This window comes from Helicoverpa armigera, chromosome 5, assembly GCF_030705265.1.
Source record: "Helicoverpa armigera isolate CAAS_96S chromosome 5, ASM3070526v1, whole genome shotgun sequence".
NCBI classification, from domain to species: domain Eukaryota; kingdom Metazoa; phylum Arthropoda; class Insecta; order Lepidoptera; family Noctuidae; genus Helicoverpa; species Helicoverpa armigera.
Window position 1 is genome coordinate 7,293,020 of NC_087124.1, and position 19,748 is coordinate 7,312,767.

General features: G+C 36.3%; 1 protein-coding gene across 1 annotated transcript in view; it reads left to right on the top strand.

Annotated features, from left to right (window-relative positions):
- The window catches only part of LOC110384522 (uncharacterized), a 54,627-nt gene that overhangs the window by 13,503 nt on the left and 21,376 nt on the right, over positions 1-19,748 (top strand). Inside the window, exon 2 of the mRNA XM_021345833.3 lies at positions 10,260-10,294. The gene's annotated coding sequence lies outside the window, so the exon portion shown is untranslated. The remainder of the gene's footprint in view (positions 1-10,259; positions 10,295-19,748) is intronic.

Here is a 19,748-nt window from a genome sequence, read left to right on the forward strand (position 1 = left end):
AATCACATAAAGTGGCCAAGTGCCACATCACGTGGTGCTCGTGATATGCAATAGTAATGAAATTAATTAAATTCCGTGTCAGTTTACATAATATGGACAAGACTCTTAACACACAATACCCATAAAGACATGTTTGATGATCTCAAAGACCATTGATATTTTAATTAGCCTCTCCATTGTGAGGTACTTCTCTATGGTTCGACTTGAAAGCAGTTTGTTATAAGCATTCTTCATTATAAAATAGCTTAACAACAATGACAGAGTACACCTCAACAGGTAATGGGCTTTCCTATTATTAATTAGGTACTATTGGAATATTTTAATGGCTGGTCAAGTACTATTCAGAAAGTGGAAACTTAAGCATCACCTTCATTAGGAAACGGAATCTCTAAATAAAGGTAAATCTATAATTACAATAACTCGTAATATAAGTTTTATTTGATATTACCATATTATATTATTATTTCCGAAGTATAATTATATTTGAACGTGATACCATATTAATAAAATTTAATGCTCTCATAAACAATCAAGTTTGTAACGAGATTTTCTCGGAGTATAATGGTACCTTCTGCACTATAGATTTTAACGAGAATTCAGCAATACTATAAATGTGCGGAAAACAATTAAATATTTAATCGTGTGAACTACGTCATAAAGTGTTAAAGCTTTAATTAAACATAACTTTCTATGTGGTGTACCTAAAGTAAGGTTAAGTTTCTTAGTAGAGCCAATAACGGCCAAATAATACCGCGTCCAACAAATGCAATTAAGCTCAGCAACTCATTAGGTTATGGGTAATAATGTAATATTAGTGGCTGTGAGTAATTAGCGGACATGGCAGTGCGAGTGACGGCGACTCGCGGCCGGAAAGCGGCCGCGCCGGTATCGCCACCGCTCGCAACTAAATTATAGCTAAATTATATCGACGAAAAGAAAAAGTGTACCAATTGAGCTGTGTAAGAGCTAGACGTAAATCAAATTGAAGATGCCCGATAAAGTGGATAATAATTAGTGGAAGACGTGAAAGCGTTGGGAGAAAAATTCGTGAGAGTTTGTGTTAGTGTGATTGTGCATTTGGTGAGGAACATCCGGTTGTGGCGCTCTGCGGTCTCATGAATATACAGAAAACCATCGACATCATATGTACGTAATTAATTGTAAAGATCGTTATGTACCTACTTGATCACATCATTCATTGATTCACGATAATCGCTATACATGCAATGCGAGGATGCATTTTCCGATGTTCAAAGTTGATTAAAATATCGACTTTTCGAGAATAAAAACGCAACAAATCCATTAGCGTCGCATCAGATATACTCGTACAAAGTATGTACAAGGGTGCCCGATGCCTTAGTGTGTCATGATACATATTCTAATTGATGCCCCATAAGTTTACGAGCAGACTAACAAAAATTCCAAAAACGGTGTTACTGTTACCTATTAAGGGCTTGAACAAGCCTCGGCAACCCACCAACGATGCTCAGTGCTTCGTACATGGAGATAGGCACTTAATTGGGAGCGATTCACCATTTGCGAATATATTGAAGCGATCAAAAGGCATGTCCCATTAGAGATGATCCTCCATTAAGTAAAAATACTTAAATAGTACGTGCACTAGAGTCGAAGTAGTGTCGTAGAAGATTTTTCTCTAACAGTCATAAATTATAACCAAGATTCTCGAAACTAAAGTTTCTAGTAATTTATAATTGATAGCGGTATGCGAAAAATTATTTTCACTAATTTAAAAGTAAAACAAAACGAATCTTTTCGTAAAGAAACTAGCAAGTTTATCAAAATGTTTAGTTACTGTTGCAGGATATCACGATTTAAATGATAATATCCAATGTTTATGAGTGTTGTTATGCATAGTAACAGCGCATTATACGGTTGCAACGATGACGGTGACATTTACCGTCGTGTAATATGCATCAGTTCAGCTGCGTTGAACTTTCTTATGATAATGTGTATTAGTGATGATACTTTATTAATTGCTTTTATAGCCCATTAATAGTAGCCCATTAATTAATGTCTTGTAGTCTTAATCGTTAATTACCATTTGTGGTTTTGACAGCTATTAAGGAAAATGTTGGTAAATCTAATACAATTATCTCGTCAAGTTGAAAGTGAAATTGCTTTGTGAATTTAAAGTTGGGGGTCAAAAGGTTAATTACTTAATAACCTTCGTGCTAATATTGAGTTCAAATCAATATTGTGACTTCCACTTCTTTAAAACTTAATAATAAATAACTTAATAAACTTAATAAAGAGCAATAACGTTAAGATTTTATGCATAGTTAAATTCGTTTAATCACGTCACCAAACCTGTAAAAATAGTTTTAATTTGCATCTTCAAATGAAAATTATAATTTTTTTAGTCATTATTTCCGTCTTATATTATCAAATCTATTCAAAACGAATTGCTACGTGATGTCGCTTCAAAAGAACATTATGATATGATAACTCGTAGTTGAATTTCTACTTTAGTGGCCACGTTTTATTACATTCTATCTCGATATGCCAATAAATCTATGGTTAGATTGTCTAGTTGATTAATGGATTTTTCCTGCAGTCTACTATTATCGTTGCATAGGTATTAACTTGCAGTCCAGTTATTCTTGATGCGATGTAATGTAATATAAGGCATGATTGTATCTAAACTAAGTAGGTATGCATAAAGTGAAAAGCTTGCTACATAACTTTTGATTCAAAACTAATTATGTTGGTTTGATTATATAGAGACTAATGTTTCAACAATTTAAATAAACGTTGCAAATTCTACATGTAAAGTCTATAATCTAATCTTAAATCGAGCACTCTCACTTATACTGGAATTTGCCATTACGATCCACCTAGATATTATGCAGAATCGGGGCAGCCGACCTGCCGCCCACGGCGACGGTACCTAGGTACATGCCTAGTACGTACATGGTCGTGATTCGCAATGTAAAGCTTTTTACGATTATGGTACAAAAATACTAACACTGTCGGTGACTCGCTGCATTACCGTTACATTGCCGGATACAAACTATTGCCATCTGTAATTTTGGATAGGTATCGGGTTTTTTTATACTTGAACTTCTATTGAAATATATTAACATTTGTGGCGTTATATAAATAAATGGTAAGTAAAAATTGTGACTTATCCCTCTTCATTATGCGCGGGGAATATTTCTCTGGGCTTAATTAATTTTCAACCTGCTATCGGAATTTAAAACAAACGAGATCTCGAGATCATGTAAATGGGTCTTGTAATAAGTAAATCTTTAGCTTATATGGACTGATACTTATATGGAAAGACTTTTGTTAATGAGGTAGTATATCGAATGGCCGATATGAAGTAATGTTATCTTATTACGCAGAGGTTTAATAGGCGTCGTAGTTAATAGAGCCCTAAACTTCATGCCGTGAGCGTTTATTACGTCCATAATAGAGTGAGCGCTCTGCTTGCGGTCTCGACCTTTATGCTGTAGTAATTATTGTTTAATATTACGGCTGTAGGTAGCCGACGTAACTCCCGCGCTGTGACAGGTAGTACCTAGCTACCGGTAGATATTATGCAACGAGCCGGACGCAACACAATGTTAAGTGCATTATATCTATATGATAGGCCGCGCTTCGTGACTCGCCCGATCCTGATCGCGAGCGATGGCGGACGTGTCCGCAATGTCATGATATATCATGAATTATAAAAGTGTGCGCCGGCATTTATACAGCGTTCGCGGTAAACACCTATATTGCAGACATTACTGCGTCTTGGAAGGTGCCTTGATAGCTTTGACAATAATAAAGTGGAGAGTACTAGGAAGACATCAGCCGGAGGCAGATCAGCGTATGTGAGCGCTCATCACAGCCGTCTCTGTACGTACTGCAACTAACATTGCACCAGGTTGAACGTACATATATAAACGTGATAAAATTATTATTTCTTGTATTCAAGAAATAATTACAATCTTGTTCCTATATTTTTTATCGATCTAACGACTTACTTACCTAATCTTGGATTCTATTTAAAGGCACCATTATGAGTTTTTTTTTAATAGGACCTTTTCAGAGATAGACGAGATCATTAAGAATGGCACATTTACAATCTTGCACACATAATATTATTTTGAACGGTGGTATCTTAAGAGATAAATATGATGTTTTATTTGTTGGCTTAATGAATCCATAAATAAATCGACACACCTCGTGGTTTAATTTGTGAAATCGTATTCGTTTGGATTTAATTTAAATTATGACGTTGATTCTGACGACTAGTCTAATTACTCAGGCAAAGCGGTTAGTTTATACTTTATACTGATTTACAATCATAACATTCTTGAGTAGTTTCGTCGGCAAAATCAATGAGCGTTAAGGGGTTTCTGGATTATCGGCGTAGCAGATACCTCTTAGACGCTACGTACGGACCCCGAGAGTAGCCGCGTAGATTCTAATATTGTTCGCTACGCTAAAGACCTGAAGACTAAAAATATCGTCGAGAGAGTACGAAAAGCGTACATATTTTTAATAATTTGATTATTTTGTGTGGTTGCTTTAAAAGAGAAAGAACTTTTTTTCTTATCTTAAATAAAATCTGCCATCGAACTATTTGTACTTATCGACTAGGTAGTCATTCAATTTTCTATGAACAAAATATTTGCGAGTATTGTACTGCGATAGAAATCAAGATAAATTATTAATTTACAGTCTGAACGTGAAACAATAGGAATGCACTGTCAATTGTCAGATTGTAGAAAGTACCTGTTTTATTGATAATAATGATGCGCCTTTGTTTTCGCTTAAGTTTGTCAGATTGCTCCTAGAGCTTTTGTGTCATTGTTCCAAGAAATATGAAAGTAGTAACATGATCACGCGTGGCGCCAAAAAACAAACGCAAACCTGTGCGGTCAATATTATAAGCTTATAATTAGATGATTAGCCAACGATAAGATGCTAATGTATTCCAACTTAATTAACTATTATAAATTTCTACACATTGTTGCAGACGGCCTTGTTACGCAATCTGTGCAACATAACACACATATTATCTACAAATATTAACATGCGAGGCGTTTCTCTTTCATAGGTATCACGCGCGCTGCTCAAAATATAGCGCGCCGGTTTTTGGCTTTAAAGAAACAACAAACGTTTGAAGCATGATTCATTCAAGAAACAATTGAGCTACGACTGGTGAATAAGCTAAACGATGAAACGAGCTCCTGTATGACAATGTATAGCGTACAGCGATACAAGAAATGTAAATTATTGCAACTTATCCGAGCATATTAATGTTTTATCATTTCATTTGTATATTGACGTGTCATATCGGTGAGCAATAGTTGTCTTGATTTACTAATATTGCATTTTCCGCTGCCGGGTTTTCCGTAAAGAGGATCAATGGTCGTGGGTCTCTCTTTAGAAACTATAAGCCTGGTTGAGACAGATTTATAGGAGAAGCATATACTTAATACAGTTTTATTAGTCATTAATTTTCATTAAACATATTGAAGTAAGCAACATTGTGTACGAAGTGTTTGCAGCAATCTATCTGTGTGGTAGGTTGCTTAATTTGACACGCGGGTCATGCGCAGTTCTTTGCTCGCTAATTTTACGGCTTAATAATATGATAGTGTAGTACCCATGCAGGTCTACTGCCTCTAGGAAGCATGCTCCGTTAGTTGTATAGATACATACATATACACAGACACTTGTACTGGTCATATTTTCACACATTACTAACTTGATTAATACATACGCTTTCTAAAAACATAAAATAGGTATAAAATTGTGCATTAACAGCCATAATGTAAGTATACGTGTGCGTCGCACGGTGGCAGCTTTTGTAAACATTGGCGCATGATTGCTCACTCAGCCGCGAGAGACTTCACACTGCCAGCTCACACTATGAACCGGCGACAAATATTTGTTTAACTACTGTTTAAGTCAATTTTAATGAAATATTTTTGTGAATTTGTTTATTTTTGATGAATAAATAGGTGAATACACTATAAAATGTTAGCTTTTTACCTACACATAATGCATCTGGCAGAAATATGCTACTTATACTTTACTGTCTAATAAAAACGTGCCGTTATGGTGATATCAGTCTCGATGCTCATAAAGATTAAAGCTACACAGGCGCATTTAAATACTCGAAATACAAATCGAGGCGATGTGAAAGCCCTTGCTTGATAAAAGCAAGCTTCGATACTTATAGATGGGTACATAAATCGAATGATATGTTCCAAAGTAAAAAGTGTGTAAGTAAATTAAAAAGTAAGTCGAGTGCAGGTCCGTTTCTCCTCATGATTGACGTGACAACTTGATCTGACGCGGCCGGCGCTCGCCAGTCCGCAGACCCATCACACACGCCCAATGTTTCAAACTAAAGTTTTATTTTCTCATGATCTAAAATTACATAAAAGTATAGGAAAAAAAGAGGTGATTTTATGTGATATTATTTTTGAAAACAGTTCCACATAATAGTACTATATCATTATGGCGTCTCTTCCAGACAACCTTTACCAGCTTATGTGTACCTGATGAATATTTTATAGTCAGAGCCAAAGGAATTACCCTGATAACTTGTGAGTTTAAAGGTGTTTAACTTTATTACTTCTATAGAATTAAACATAAGATATTTTGCACCCTTAATGGTTAATGAATGGTTAATAGACACACGTGCTTGTGAAAGTTTAATGTAACTACTTATGAAGAGTTCAAAGTTCTACATTAATTACAAGTTAGCTCCGGAACCAATTGAACCATTGGATCGATTATGTATAATAAAATAGTGTCTCAAGCATGAAATATCCTTTAATTTCTTCATATTTAAGAGACCAAATAACTAAAGTTAATGCGGTTTATATTTATTGTTGTCAATAAAAAGATATTCCAAAATATAATTGGCTCAAATGAAATCGCTCTCGGAAATAATTTTACTGTCCATTATAAGATGAAATGTCCGCGACTTTCAAATCATAAAAATGCATGCATTAAAAACTAGAAGGATACGACTGCGCTTTCACAATCGTTGTCTCTTTTTGATTTTCGTTAATTCCGTGCATATAATTGACATGAACTGCTCTGAAAATATCAGTCAAGCGAACACGATCATACCCGAACATTAATGAAGAAAATTGTACGTGAAAATAACATTAAATAATGACAGCGTGTCGGCCGGGCAGCCCGGCCAACTCCATCGGCGGAATGCAAATCGAGAGCACTTGCCCACACAAACCTGCGTAATGTTGTTGCAATCGATATAAACTTATATACATTTTTATTAATTAAACTGGAACTCGCTCGAGCCGGTAGATGCAAAATGAGAAACGATTTATATTTTGTCGAATGGCGGAATGTCGTGTATGGTGTTATTTACATAGTGAATGCGGGTGCGGATAACGTGACTCGTGACTATGATTATAGAGCTGCATTATATCGTGCGCTTAATGCAACGCCGCCGGGCCGCGTAATGTTCACACAATGGTTTGCTTCTTACAGTGAAAACACTTGTATAAATGCAGAATAGAAATGCTTGTTCTCGACAAAAAGGGTGCTTTAGGCGATCAAAATTCATTAAGATGTATTAGTAAAGCAGCCACAATAGCGTCGCGTCGTATGCTTGGCCGAATGAAAGTAAACGCGTGAGGCTGCGCGGCGCGCGTGTGTCGGACACTATCGCGGTCGGTTTCACCTCGCACTTGTATCTTGTGATCTCGTCGCAGAGGCGTTTCGCGCGCCTTTTTTGGAATAACTCGAGCAAATTTCGTCGGAAACTTTTATTTAACTTCGCGCGAGTTGCACTCGAAAATCTGATTTTTATTTTAATGAGCCAGTTTCGGTGTGGCATCTCGCTCGCACCCGCCGCTGCACTGAATAAATAAATGACTTGCTCTACTTTCTATGAGATCGTTTCTTTGGGCGGTCCGATGAGACTCGGCGGTTACGCAGAGCGGCTTTGTGCGCGCTCGTGCCGGCCGCGCCGCCGCCGCACCGCCGCCGCCGCGCCGCGCCGCCGCCGCGTGCGCATCAACAACATTGCTCTTTTACTCTCTACACAACAACAATTCTATTTTGAGATAAGTTTCAGTCACGATTTATATAGCTGGCAACTGATTTCTTTGTCAGAAAATTCCAATTGCTCTACATTTACAAAGATATTAAACTGGAGTGGAAGGATTCTTTAAAGCTAATTCGCCACAAGGGATTAGTGGTACGTACTGTGTACTCACTGATCATCTTTATGTACCAACTACAGACTCAGTTAAAAAAATATATAAAAATCTTTGTTCCTTTTGTTGTGATTTTGCAATTTATATTTGTTGAGGTCATTATTGCCATGAGAAGGTTCTGAACTAAACTTAAGAAAGTCTTGAACATAATTGGAAAATTAAACATAAACATCAGAAATTTGACACTTAACAAAGAAGTGCGCCGGGTCAACTAGTAATCATAACTAGAAAAGTTAGGTTACTATTTATGCTACAACCATCCATCCCTATTATGTCACTAGTGACACAATGTAAGGCTTTAAAATTAATGAATTAGCACTCAGAATAGATAGAACTGTTACACGCAGAATTATAGCCATTTTCTCTACGAAAGCGACTATTTGTTTGTGCACTTAATCCTGTTTTCCATTCATAAATCTTGTGCAAATGACATAAAGGCGTTTAAATGCAACGTTTACTGCGGAACAGAACATCTTTACACTGCAAGATTTGTTATTATATTCATAAAGCGAGACACCTCCCACATTGGTGCTAAAGCCTCTGTATTGTCAGTTGAATATCATCATAATTATTTAATCTACGATAAATGGCGTCCCCACTTGCTTAAATCTGAATACTTAGTAGACAATGTACTTTTCACTTACCGTGTATGTTCAGTTCAGTAACTAATAAATAAAAATCATAGACTTAGACTTTATAACAAACCAGAATTATGTAATCCATGCCTTGTATATGATTGTTACACATTAATGTATAGAAAATTAGCATTTCAGTATTATTGATTATCATGAACAAATGTGGATCTTTATTACAATAACCATTTTCCTATATTGAAATATTTTAATATCGAAAGAGAATAAGGAAACGCACAACTATAATATTCAAACATAAATTAGAACATGTGAGGCGATCTGACGATTATGTAAGGGATTTAACCATCGATACGGTCATACGGTTTTATGCAAGAAGTGGCGAGTATCATATGATAGTGCAGTTATTGGTCGTGCTGAGGGCTTGTTGCCTACCGGACATGGAAAGGACTCGGTCGGTATTATTAGTGCAATGCACTTGTATGCGTCACTACGCGAAGGACACGCTTTGTCTGGATCAGGTGGTCGAGTCGCGCAGCAGGTGGGGCGGGCGGGGGGCGGCGGGGCGCGGGACGGGGCGGGAGGGGGGACCTCGAGGCCGCTTCCTGTCGCAGGACTGGTTCTGCGGTTTGCACCACTTTTGTTTTGCACCAGTTTCCAACTAAACAAACAACCTTTTCACGTTTAATGCACCAATTTATGCGTGTATGCACTTATGCTTGTGTACATACGGTACCTAAATGGTTGGCTACTTATGAGTAATTTCTTTCGTTTTGCACAAACATAATTACTATTATTACACACTATCTATAAGTATGTTTGCGCATTGACATTATATTGTGAGTACTTAATTTTAAATTGTTCGGAGATACTTTTTTACTCCTCAGTTTTGACAACAGTGATCTTGCCGGAAAATCATTGTAATATTCATTCTGAATGAGTTCATGAAATGTTTAATGTCGATATTTTATTCTTGAATTTAAAAATTCTCTTCGTCTTCTGAACTTTTTGACCCTTCCAATTTGCGCTGTACTAAATTAGAGAACATATTGAATACCTGTAACAGTGATGGCCAATTTATCGTTTGTTATCGTCAGTTGGAGGTATCTCCTTGAAATAACTACAAACTTTTTGTGTATGAAAACCCATTTACTCTGCGTCCTGCAACAAATCATTGCTTTATGTTTTCCAAAATGTTCGCGAAGACTTCACTAAAGACCAATTTTGCCAACTATATTAAGTTTAAAGTAATTTTATTGTGATCCCTTTTTCATTATTCTGATAAAAATGATTGTATGAGCTCTCTATGGTATTTTTTTTGAGTAAAATAAGTATGTCAGAATTGCGCAGACAACATGTTATAGGAGTAATATTTTTCTTTGGGAAAAGTTAGTCTTCTAATTTATCATCGATGTTAAGCTGTATATTAATGGTATTTTATTTATTACAGATATAAAATCGTCAGGTGTCGCATCAAACTTAAAGGTAAGCATCATAAAATTATATAGTCTTTGTGACTAAGTGACACATTGTCGCGAACTAACAGCCTTTTCATATTAGCGGATTTTCCGAGCGGAAAAACTTTGTGACATCGCTCTGTGTACAGGCGTCGTCGCACGTATCTGTATGACAGCAAACATTGGACAACTGTCGGCATAAAAAAATATTTAAAATCCGAGCGAAAAATCTTTTTAGAAAATTCGCTAGTGAGAAAAGGCTGTAATCGACAAACTTGTATCAGGAATAACATAGAACGTCAGTGATGTGAATATTACATGACTGTACAATGAAGGTGAAAGTCAATCGCAAGTCATCTCGTCTGTATGCACCTCCGCCGCCGCTGCTCATTGAATCTGCAACCAACTGAATTAATGAATAGAATCCTATGAATGATGGACAATAAGTATATCGAGCTACACTTAAGTCGCAGTCAAGCGGGACATTGTCCGTCAACACTGCGCACGTAAAATGATTTATTGACGTTGCAAGACTCTTATTTTTTATTAAAACACATTATATCGAGGTACAGTTCCTGGTGCCTGAAGGCGACCTCATACCTTTGCGATATGTTAATGTTCTACAAGGCATATCAGTTCAACCGCTGGACGACAATGCTTTTGTTCAAGTATGGCTTGAGCGGGATTTATTAAGGCTTCGCGGATTTTATTACCACAAAAAATGGCATAAATTGGTTCGATTTATGGTCGCTAATTTCCACATCACTTCATCTCCAAACCGCTTTATTAAGATTGTATGCCAGTAATTTATTTTACCCGACTGCGCCAGAGAGAGATTATTTTTTAGCTACACTTATGTTTTTGTTGAGGTCATAACTGTAACCGCCAGACGTGTTCGAGGATGCTAAAGATGCTGTAGTGGCCATGATTGTATGCCGTTAACGTAGGGCAAGAGTCAAGGGCAGGGCAGCGGGCGCTCTGCTAAATCTTCAGCCGACAGTAACCAGACGGACAACCTGCGTTAACCTTTACAAGGAACAAACATTGTTTCTGCGTACCTATATCACGTATATAGGCGCGGTTCTCGTTAATATAATTCAGAATAATCATAAGACTAGATTTTTCCTTAAACTAACATTATTTATGCTCTTAAAAACTTGGCCTATTTAATTTTAATATGTTTTTTGGAAACGCACAATTACAAAATTAGCATTAAAAATACATTAAATATTTTAATATAAAAATAATAATACACGCATATTTTAATTGTTGAATTCATATCAATATTTCTATTGAATATTGAAATTTTAACCTATATCCAAACTAATATTATAAATGCGAAAGTAACTCTGTCTGTCTGTCTGTCTGTCTGTCTGTCTGTCTGTCTGTCTTTTCTTCACGCCTAAACTACTGAACCGATTTGTGTGAAATTTGGTACAGACATAGTTTGAAACTTGAGAAAGGACATAGGATAGTTTTTATTACAAAAAAAAAATAAAAATAAAATTATTCCGGACATATAGCGCCATCTATTGGTCAAATCAAAAATCTGCTGGTAGTCACTATTCCACGCGAACGAAGTTGCGGGCAAAAGCTAGTAAAAAATATATTAAATATTAATTTGGTTAATATAGAACTCAAAAAGCCTATTAACATTTAAGCAGAATCTATAAATCTGAATTATTAACATACAGTAATCCTATTTAAGGCGAGGAATTGGTCAACAATAATTCCATAACCGGCACGCGCATCTAAGGCGCCAAAAGGGGTCGGAGCGTCTGAGCGGGGCGAGGATAACAATACGCGCGCTAGCTTATAACTAAAAGTCGTAAGCGGCAAAATGGTTTTGTAATTTTAATATTTAGAAATGATAATTTAATAAAAATTCCTTCTACAATTTTAAAGAGTATGTATATACTCAACTACTAAAAAATTAAATCGGTCCCGTTTGCCCATAATATGTGAATCTCTGTTTAAAAAGAGGTATGTTTGATATATTTTTTTCTGTTATAAAAGTTACCTAATCATGTTTTCACTTCTAACAAAATAAGGTTTATATCATGAACTTTCAGGTAACCAAGTTGTATTTTGATCCGTTTTGTATTTACTGAGAAAAATTGAGATCCTTGGCGCCAAAAATTCCAATTCGTCCTCTTAAGTAGTTTTTTACCTACGTGTGTAGTAATTGACGTCAATTCGAAGCATCTCAAGCATCTCAAAATTTCAAAAGTTAGCTCCAAAAGTATTTTACGTACCTAACACTAAAACACGTTTGCTTTCATTAGTGCTGGCAGCTTTCGCCATAGTGTTTGGTTTGAAACCGCACTATACTATATTTTTAATCTTATTGAAATAGGAATAAGACTCAGACTTCAATCAATCACTTTTTTTATTAAAATTTCATCTCGATCGTAATGATGATGATGCTCACATCCTTTTGCTTAATATGGTAATGGCAAGTTTATCTGATCATATTTTCGTTTTGCTCTTTTCTTCGTGTCAATCAAGATATGGGTACCTATTATAAATACTTGTTAATTTGGAGTAACTCTATATTTATTTAAAAAAAATATATCAGTTTATTCTCTATCGCTGTCAACTAGATGTATCACATCACATTCACCAAGCCGTTGGATAGCATGCTTATCCTTCGTCTCTACCATCTTGGTCACCCTAAGTATCAAACAGCCGCCTAGAATGTTCTTTAATTAGTGCATGGGCATCTATGTTAAAGAATCACCAAGACATTATTTTCACTCAATCGATCATAACGTCTTCTAAAGCTCTGTCTTGCTTCAAACTCTGCTGAGAAATATTCCTTTTCATAGGTTGGGTAATTTCCGTTTTCACGAGGATTGCAACCAAGCTATTGTACGTGCCTTGAATCCATAGCTCCGACTCCCATCTACCCTCAGCCTAGATAAGATTAAACCCTGATTTCTAGATTCATATAAATTATTTCTCTAACTTGTACGGGCGATTAAAATATAAATATAACTAGTATTTAATTTTACCTAACAAAAAAGAACTCTCAATTTACTTAATAAGGCTCTTAAAAGCTTTGGTTCTAATTGCTCAATTATTGCCTCCTTACTTCATGATTAATGACGATTATACATTGCTTTTTCAAACATTTTTACAACTGTAAGACGCCTACTCATCTAATACTTCGGCAGACTTTTCTTGTGCGAGTTTTTTCCTCATAAATGGGGTCCGAAGACTCATTAACCCGTTAGATGGTTTGTAACAAAAAACCTTTGCCGTGGTTTGCAGGCGCTTCGATCATTTATATAGCAAGTATTTTATGTTCGATTACTGAGCAGCTGACGTAATGTGACTATAAGTTCATATTTGACGCGATCAAGCATTATTTAAGTGGCATGCATATTAAATTAATTTATTACCTTTGGGATGCAATAAAGTAAGTAATTTTGAAATTCACTGGAGTTTCTAAAAATTGATAAGTTTGGAAATTTTGTGTATAAAATACTCATAAAATACTGAATAACTCTATTTTGATTAATTCTTTATGACAACTTTCATTGTTGTTTAAAAGCTTATAGAGAAATCATGTATATTTAATTGTTGTTAACAAATGCTTTGTATTGTGAACGTGTCATGTTTATTGATTGTAAGAATTAATCTCGCGGCGCTGCGGCTGTAGATCATCAATTACTTTCATTGTGCACATTATGTTATTTCTACTTACTAACTTATAATAAAATTATAATTCTATAAAAAAAAAATCTAATACGAAATAAATAATCTATCGTATAAAAAATGTTACAAGAATTTCATATTAATACATAGTAGATGAGATTGTGTTTGTAGTTATGTTTTTTGACCCACTTGTTCAAAAAGTTCATCGTTCCGCTTAGAACAGGCTTGCACAGCAACCGAAGATAATTAATTTTATCAGCGAATATGCACAAACAAATATAATATATACATGCGCCTCGTCTAATAGTAATAATATTATAATAAAGCAGAATGTCGTAAGAACATTTGGAGTCGGGAACAAACACGTTAGCATGCGTTTAGCACAACTATTAATAACGCTAATAAAAAAGAAATAAAACTTTGTCTGACTTAAAAAAACAACAGTTGGCATGTTGCAAAACCAGTTTATATATTTTATGAGGCGGTATTGCGCACAGCTACCTACTATTTATACGTATTATGTAGTTCGCGAAATCTCGTGCCGACAAATCCCTGCACGGTACAGTTATAATCTAAAAGAACCAAGTTAACTGGAATCTAATTCTCTAATTGTTGGAACGTTAACGATACCAATCTGTAAAAAATCTAGTGGCCCAGATATAAATGTAATTTTAGCCAACATCAAGACACTTATCTACCTTTATTGCTTCCAAGAAAACTTCTATTCACAGCTGAATATGGTACATTTTCACTTTCGTGATGAATCATATTGTTGTTTATTCAATTGCCGACAAACTACACCTGACTCTGGTTAATAAGAGACCAATAGCCGGCACAGTCAGCAGAACTATTGTATAAATTAACTGCATTGTGAAGCAATTACTTTTACACGGCATCTGACGTCATTAGACAAAGTGCAGTGTCATTGCATTACATTTTAACATTATTTATTTTTTTGTTTAATATTTAATTTTACTCGTAGTATAAAATATTGTTACGTAAATGCAGCTCGTAAGCTTTGTGAGCTGGCCGCGCGTTGATGTCTTTTCTATGGCGCAGCTTTTAATGGAACTTCGTAAATAGCTATGCATTTATCTTCAATGTACATTTATCCTTTGTAGCTCGTTAACTGACATTTATTTTAATAACAAGATATAATGATCGTGTTGTACCTTTGAATCATTTACAACTCCGGTACTTATTACACTGCTAAACTTTTATACTGTAGCACTTTAGATCAGTAATTGCTTACACAATTACATGTTTTCAAAATTGCTTACGCAATTTCAATGTGCGTAATTTGGCAAGGGTGTTAGTGGCCTAAATTATTTGAAAGCTTACTTTTAATGTACTTTTGGATAAATTAATTGACTTGATAAAATCCAAGGCTAACAGATACAGGGAAATCAAAAATATTGTATGTACCTAGGTCGAATTATTAAAGCTTTGAAATGAAAATGCTCAAGTGATTGGAGCTCGGTATGCAAGACCAATTAATATGGAATGTTTTTATTTAAATGAGCGTCGTGGAGTAGCTGTGATCAGTTCCAGCGATTTTTACGACCATTACTGTATGCTTTGTTGAAATTAAACTAAGTGCCTCACTTATATTTGTGTATCCTTACTTAATATTGAGAACTACATGCGCTATACATATATAGAAAAGATAAGGAAGCATTGAATACTACCTATAATTCAATCGAGCAATTAAAAAGAATAAAAATAAGGACTCTAAAAAAGCGTCGGCCGAATCGGAAACTCCATTGGAACAATAATAATATAGTGTCAGTGGTAAAGTGGAACAAGGAACTCTCGTAGTGGCGACTGGTACGTTGAACCTCCCCGCGCGTGTGTGAGTGCACGCACACGCCCGCGCCGCGTGCACACACGCCGCCCGACAGTGTACACACGTCGGCAACGTGCGTCTGTGTGCGTCTAACAAACGTGTGTAAGTACTTTAATCTGATTCATGGCGCGATACGTAGGTAAGGCGCATGATGTTTTAGCAGCACGCGTTACGTTTTATAATTTCCTAATTTATGCCGATACTCATAAAGTTCACATTACAATGACAGGCAACGGTTCGGTTCGCGTACATGTTATTTCACAGAAAACAAATTCTCGCATGATCTGTATAGGAATGATTAAGTTGTTACAAATACTCGCGGTATCGGTATCTAAGGTAATGTGTATGGGAGGACTCGGCGCATGCATGCGCACACCGCCGCCTGAAGGCACTCACTTGTACTTCGTCGACGCATAAACAAGATTTACGTCGCTGTAACTCCCAACTCGCATATTTATTAAAGGGAAGCATGTTCTGACTTAGGACTGCAATAATTTTCTATTATTAATACCGCATTAGCGTATAAGAATCTCTTATCTAATGTCCCTTCAACGATTTATCCAATATCTCGGTTCTTACTTCCTTAATTTGTTTTCATTTATGATTATTTGATGCAGTAGGCTTTACTGGACTTAATTTTGCAGTTAAATGTTTTATGGCCTCTAATAATGGTATAATGGTTCTGAGATGAAGTGGTGACTAGTAATGCATGCATATTTGTGTCATTATGAACTTTATAGAGCTTGTGCAACTTCCTTGTACCACGTGTTGCTCACACGTCAACATATCACTGTCCTGTGCAGCCCTACTAGCACCTGTAACCTGTTTAAATAATGTAAAATTGAAAATAAACTATTCTAATAGACATCCCAGTACATAGACTACAATTTAGACATGGTATGTAAATTACATAAAATATGTATGTACCAAACTGCAGCAGTACATTGTAGTGGCAGCGGAGTATTCAACCAGGGAACAAGTGTCGTGTGTCGGCAAAGTGAAGTCTCGCGTTCGCACCGGAGTGGCAGTAAACTAGTAGAGCATGTTCGCTGCTCGCAAGTCGCAGGCGATTGCGACAGCCGCACGATCAGCCGCGTGATCGTCCTTGCTCGTTGCTCAACGCTCGATAACTGCACGATATTAGCGCCATCTTAAAAGCTTTCCACTGACAAAATAAAATTCGTAATAAGAACAATAATTAAAGAGGTTGTTAATGTTTTAGTGCTGGCCGCCGAGAACGCCTCTAGTTCAACCGACCTTTACTGGTTGGGGTTTCGAAACTTGTACTACTAAAGGTTCTAAAAATAGCCTACACAAGTTGCACGGATTTTCTAAGTGCTGCCTATTTTTAATGGCGTGTTGGTTAACCTGATCTGAAATTCCTAACACAAGTATTAATGCACTAATAAATTCAATGAATATTAGAAAATTGTCGCAATATTTTTGTTGCCTATTCAGACTGTTTTTTGATTCCACCATTTTTTCTTTTGTAAGTTCTTTCATGCTAAATGCTGGAAAACCCCAATTGTAATAAGAATAATAAGAAGTAAAAAAGCCTATCTTTTCCAATATCAAAATCCATTATGGTCGGCGACTATTGTTGTTTTTCATGGAATCGGTTTTATTTCTGTGAGGCCGAGTCTCCGTGTCTCCGTGTGCAATGTAGGTCGTCTATATAATTGTGTCGTGTGGTGTCTGCGGCAAATAGGATTGTGAGTAACAAAGGATGTTGCGTAAGGCCGCATTGCTATTTATTGATAAATGTCATCTGTGACGTCAGTGACGTGGTATCACTTGTAGGGTGAAATATCAATCATACAAAACGTTTGACTTGCGCAGATACCTATAACCTGCGACTCACTCCAGTTTTTTCGTTGTTCCTTATACCAGAAAAGGCTCACTAGAGTACAAATCAGTTTGGTTTGTACATGTTGATTAAGTAATTAACTTAGGGTAGAAATCGGTAACTTAATTTGCTAGTACAGTTCAGTGATTTGTCATTGACTGTAGTCGAACAGTGTTGCACTATAGTTATAAAGCAAAGAATGTACTCGTAATTAGTGCAATTGAATTGAAATTAAATTTCGATTCCATTGCCACTTAACCAAGGTAACATGTTTTATAAGAATAGCAATTCGTATACATCATAGTTAACAGTATTGTTAGAAGAGCTAATTGTATTACTATTATTCTTTCTGTTCTGAGAAAAGATTGAGATGTAGTTGGGAGCACCGTAGAGCTAAGCTGTAGGGAACATCTTTTTATCGCAGTAATCGCAGTAATTACCCTATTATGTTAGTTCAAAAGTGCCCACATCTCCTAACACATGCCCCATACAAATCACCCCCAGTAAAACGAGGGAACTGCTAGTTGAAGACAATAATACTAAGGCCCATTTACACAGATAGTATAAATGTCCGTTTTTCTTAAAGCAACTGTTTAATTTGAAAATGGAACATATAAAAACAGTTGTTTTGAGTAAACTGACGTTAGTATGGTCGGTGAGCTTGGGTCCTTATCCGTAGTCCGTATATATGTTTAAAAAGAGAATTATGTCAAAGAAAAATACGAAGTACGATTTATGGTCGTCACTGCTCAATACAGTGAGGAATATTCTAGCCTGCCAGTAGTAAGTTACGTGATAAAACGTACCGTAATGTTACAATAGCGGGGGTCGCTCGGGTCTCGTGCTCATTCCGTTTCATTCAGTTATTCATTATCCATACTCGTCTCTTAATTACAAGTTCAATAGCATTTGCTTTCAATACCATTCAATTTGTAAGGCTGAATAAAAGTCTGCTTATAAGTCGGCTAGTGTCAACAGTAAAAAAGGCATTTTTATAACCGACTTTCCAAAAAGGAGGAGATTCTCAATTCAATAAAAAAATCTTAGTTTTTTTTCAGCAGCTTTGTTATTGCACTTTCGTATTGTAATCTAAAATTTTTCAGTTAAATCGATGTTCGTCCATAACAAAAGTAAAACAAATAAAGTACAGTAAGTACATTCGTATTTAGACCAACTATAATCGTACATTACTATACTTCGATATAACATTACACAAATGAGGTCCACGAAGCCCCGAGGCACAAGTATATTTTGAACCATTACATCCGACGATTTATTTATTCTAATACATTTTCGTATCAGTGTAAAGCTTAGTTTTATCTTGTAGACAGAGAACATGATACCTATACAATGCAATCAATCTATTAGTATCGAAGAATTCCAAATAGGCCAGATATTTCTAATAGGATTCATAATAGACATGCAGGCGTCGGCTCACTGCAAGTACAACGTTGCTTTACTTGAATGTTAATCGGTCTAAGTTTTTATAAATAACTACTAAAACTAATTTGCTCTATATAAAGGTATGTGTTAATATCGCTAGTTCATATTTGAGGTATATTTATCTTAGAAATTCCGTAATATCCGTTAGGACTAATCTAATGCACTCACACACGTGTGCGGTGCACACATACACAGGGAAGCACACGTGCACAGCGGTGGCAGCGCGGAACGAGTTCACACCGACCTGCTGCGCCCGCGCAAGAAAGAACTCAGCCAAGGACGCCGGCGTAACGGTCCGTGCGGGGCGCGGGGGGCGGGGCGTGCGGGGCGTGCGGGGCGTGCGGGGCGAGGCGGGGCGAGGGGGGGGGCGGTCCCGCTACGCGCGCCTCGTGCCCGCGGGACGCACGGGACCCGCCGGTCACTGATTCATGCTCACGTTACGTCATCACTCCATAACTGTGTCTCTAATTAATTATAAACTAATTATGTAACAACTGTTTGATTCAAATAAGGTCAAATGAAATACTTCAGGTTAATTAATAACCATACTGTCTTCTTACAAGATTCCTGTTAGAAAAAATATTAGCATTTACATTGCTGCAATGGCGCTTCTCTGATTAATGTCTCTAAACATCGATAATAATTTGTTAACATCAATAAACATGCTGGCTTGACACAACATTTGAG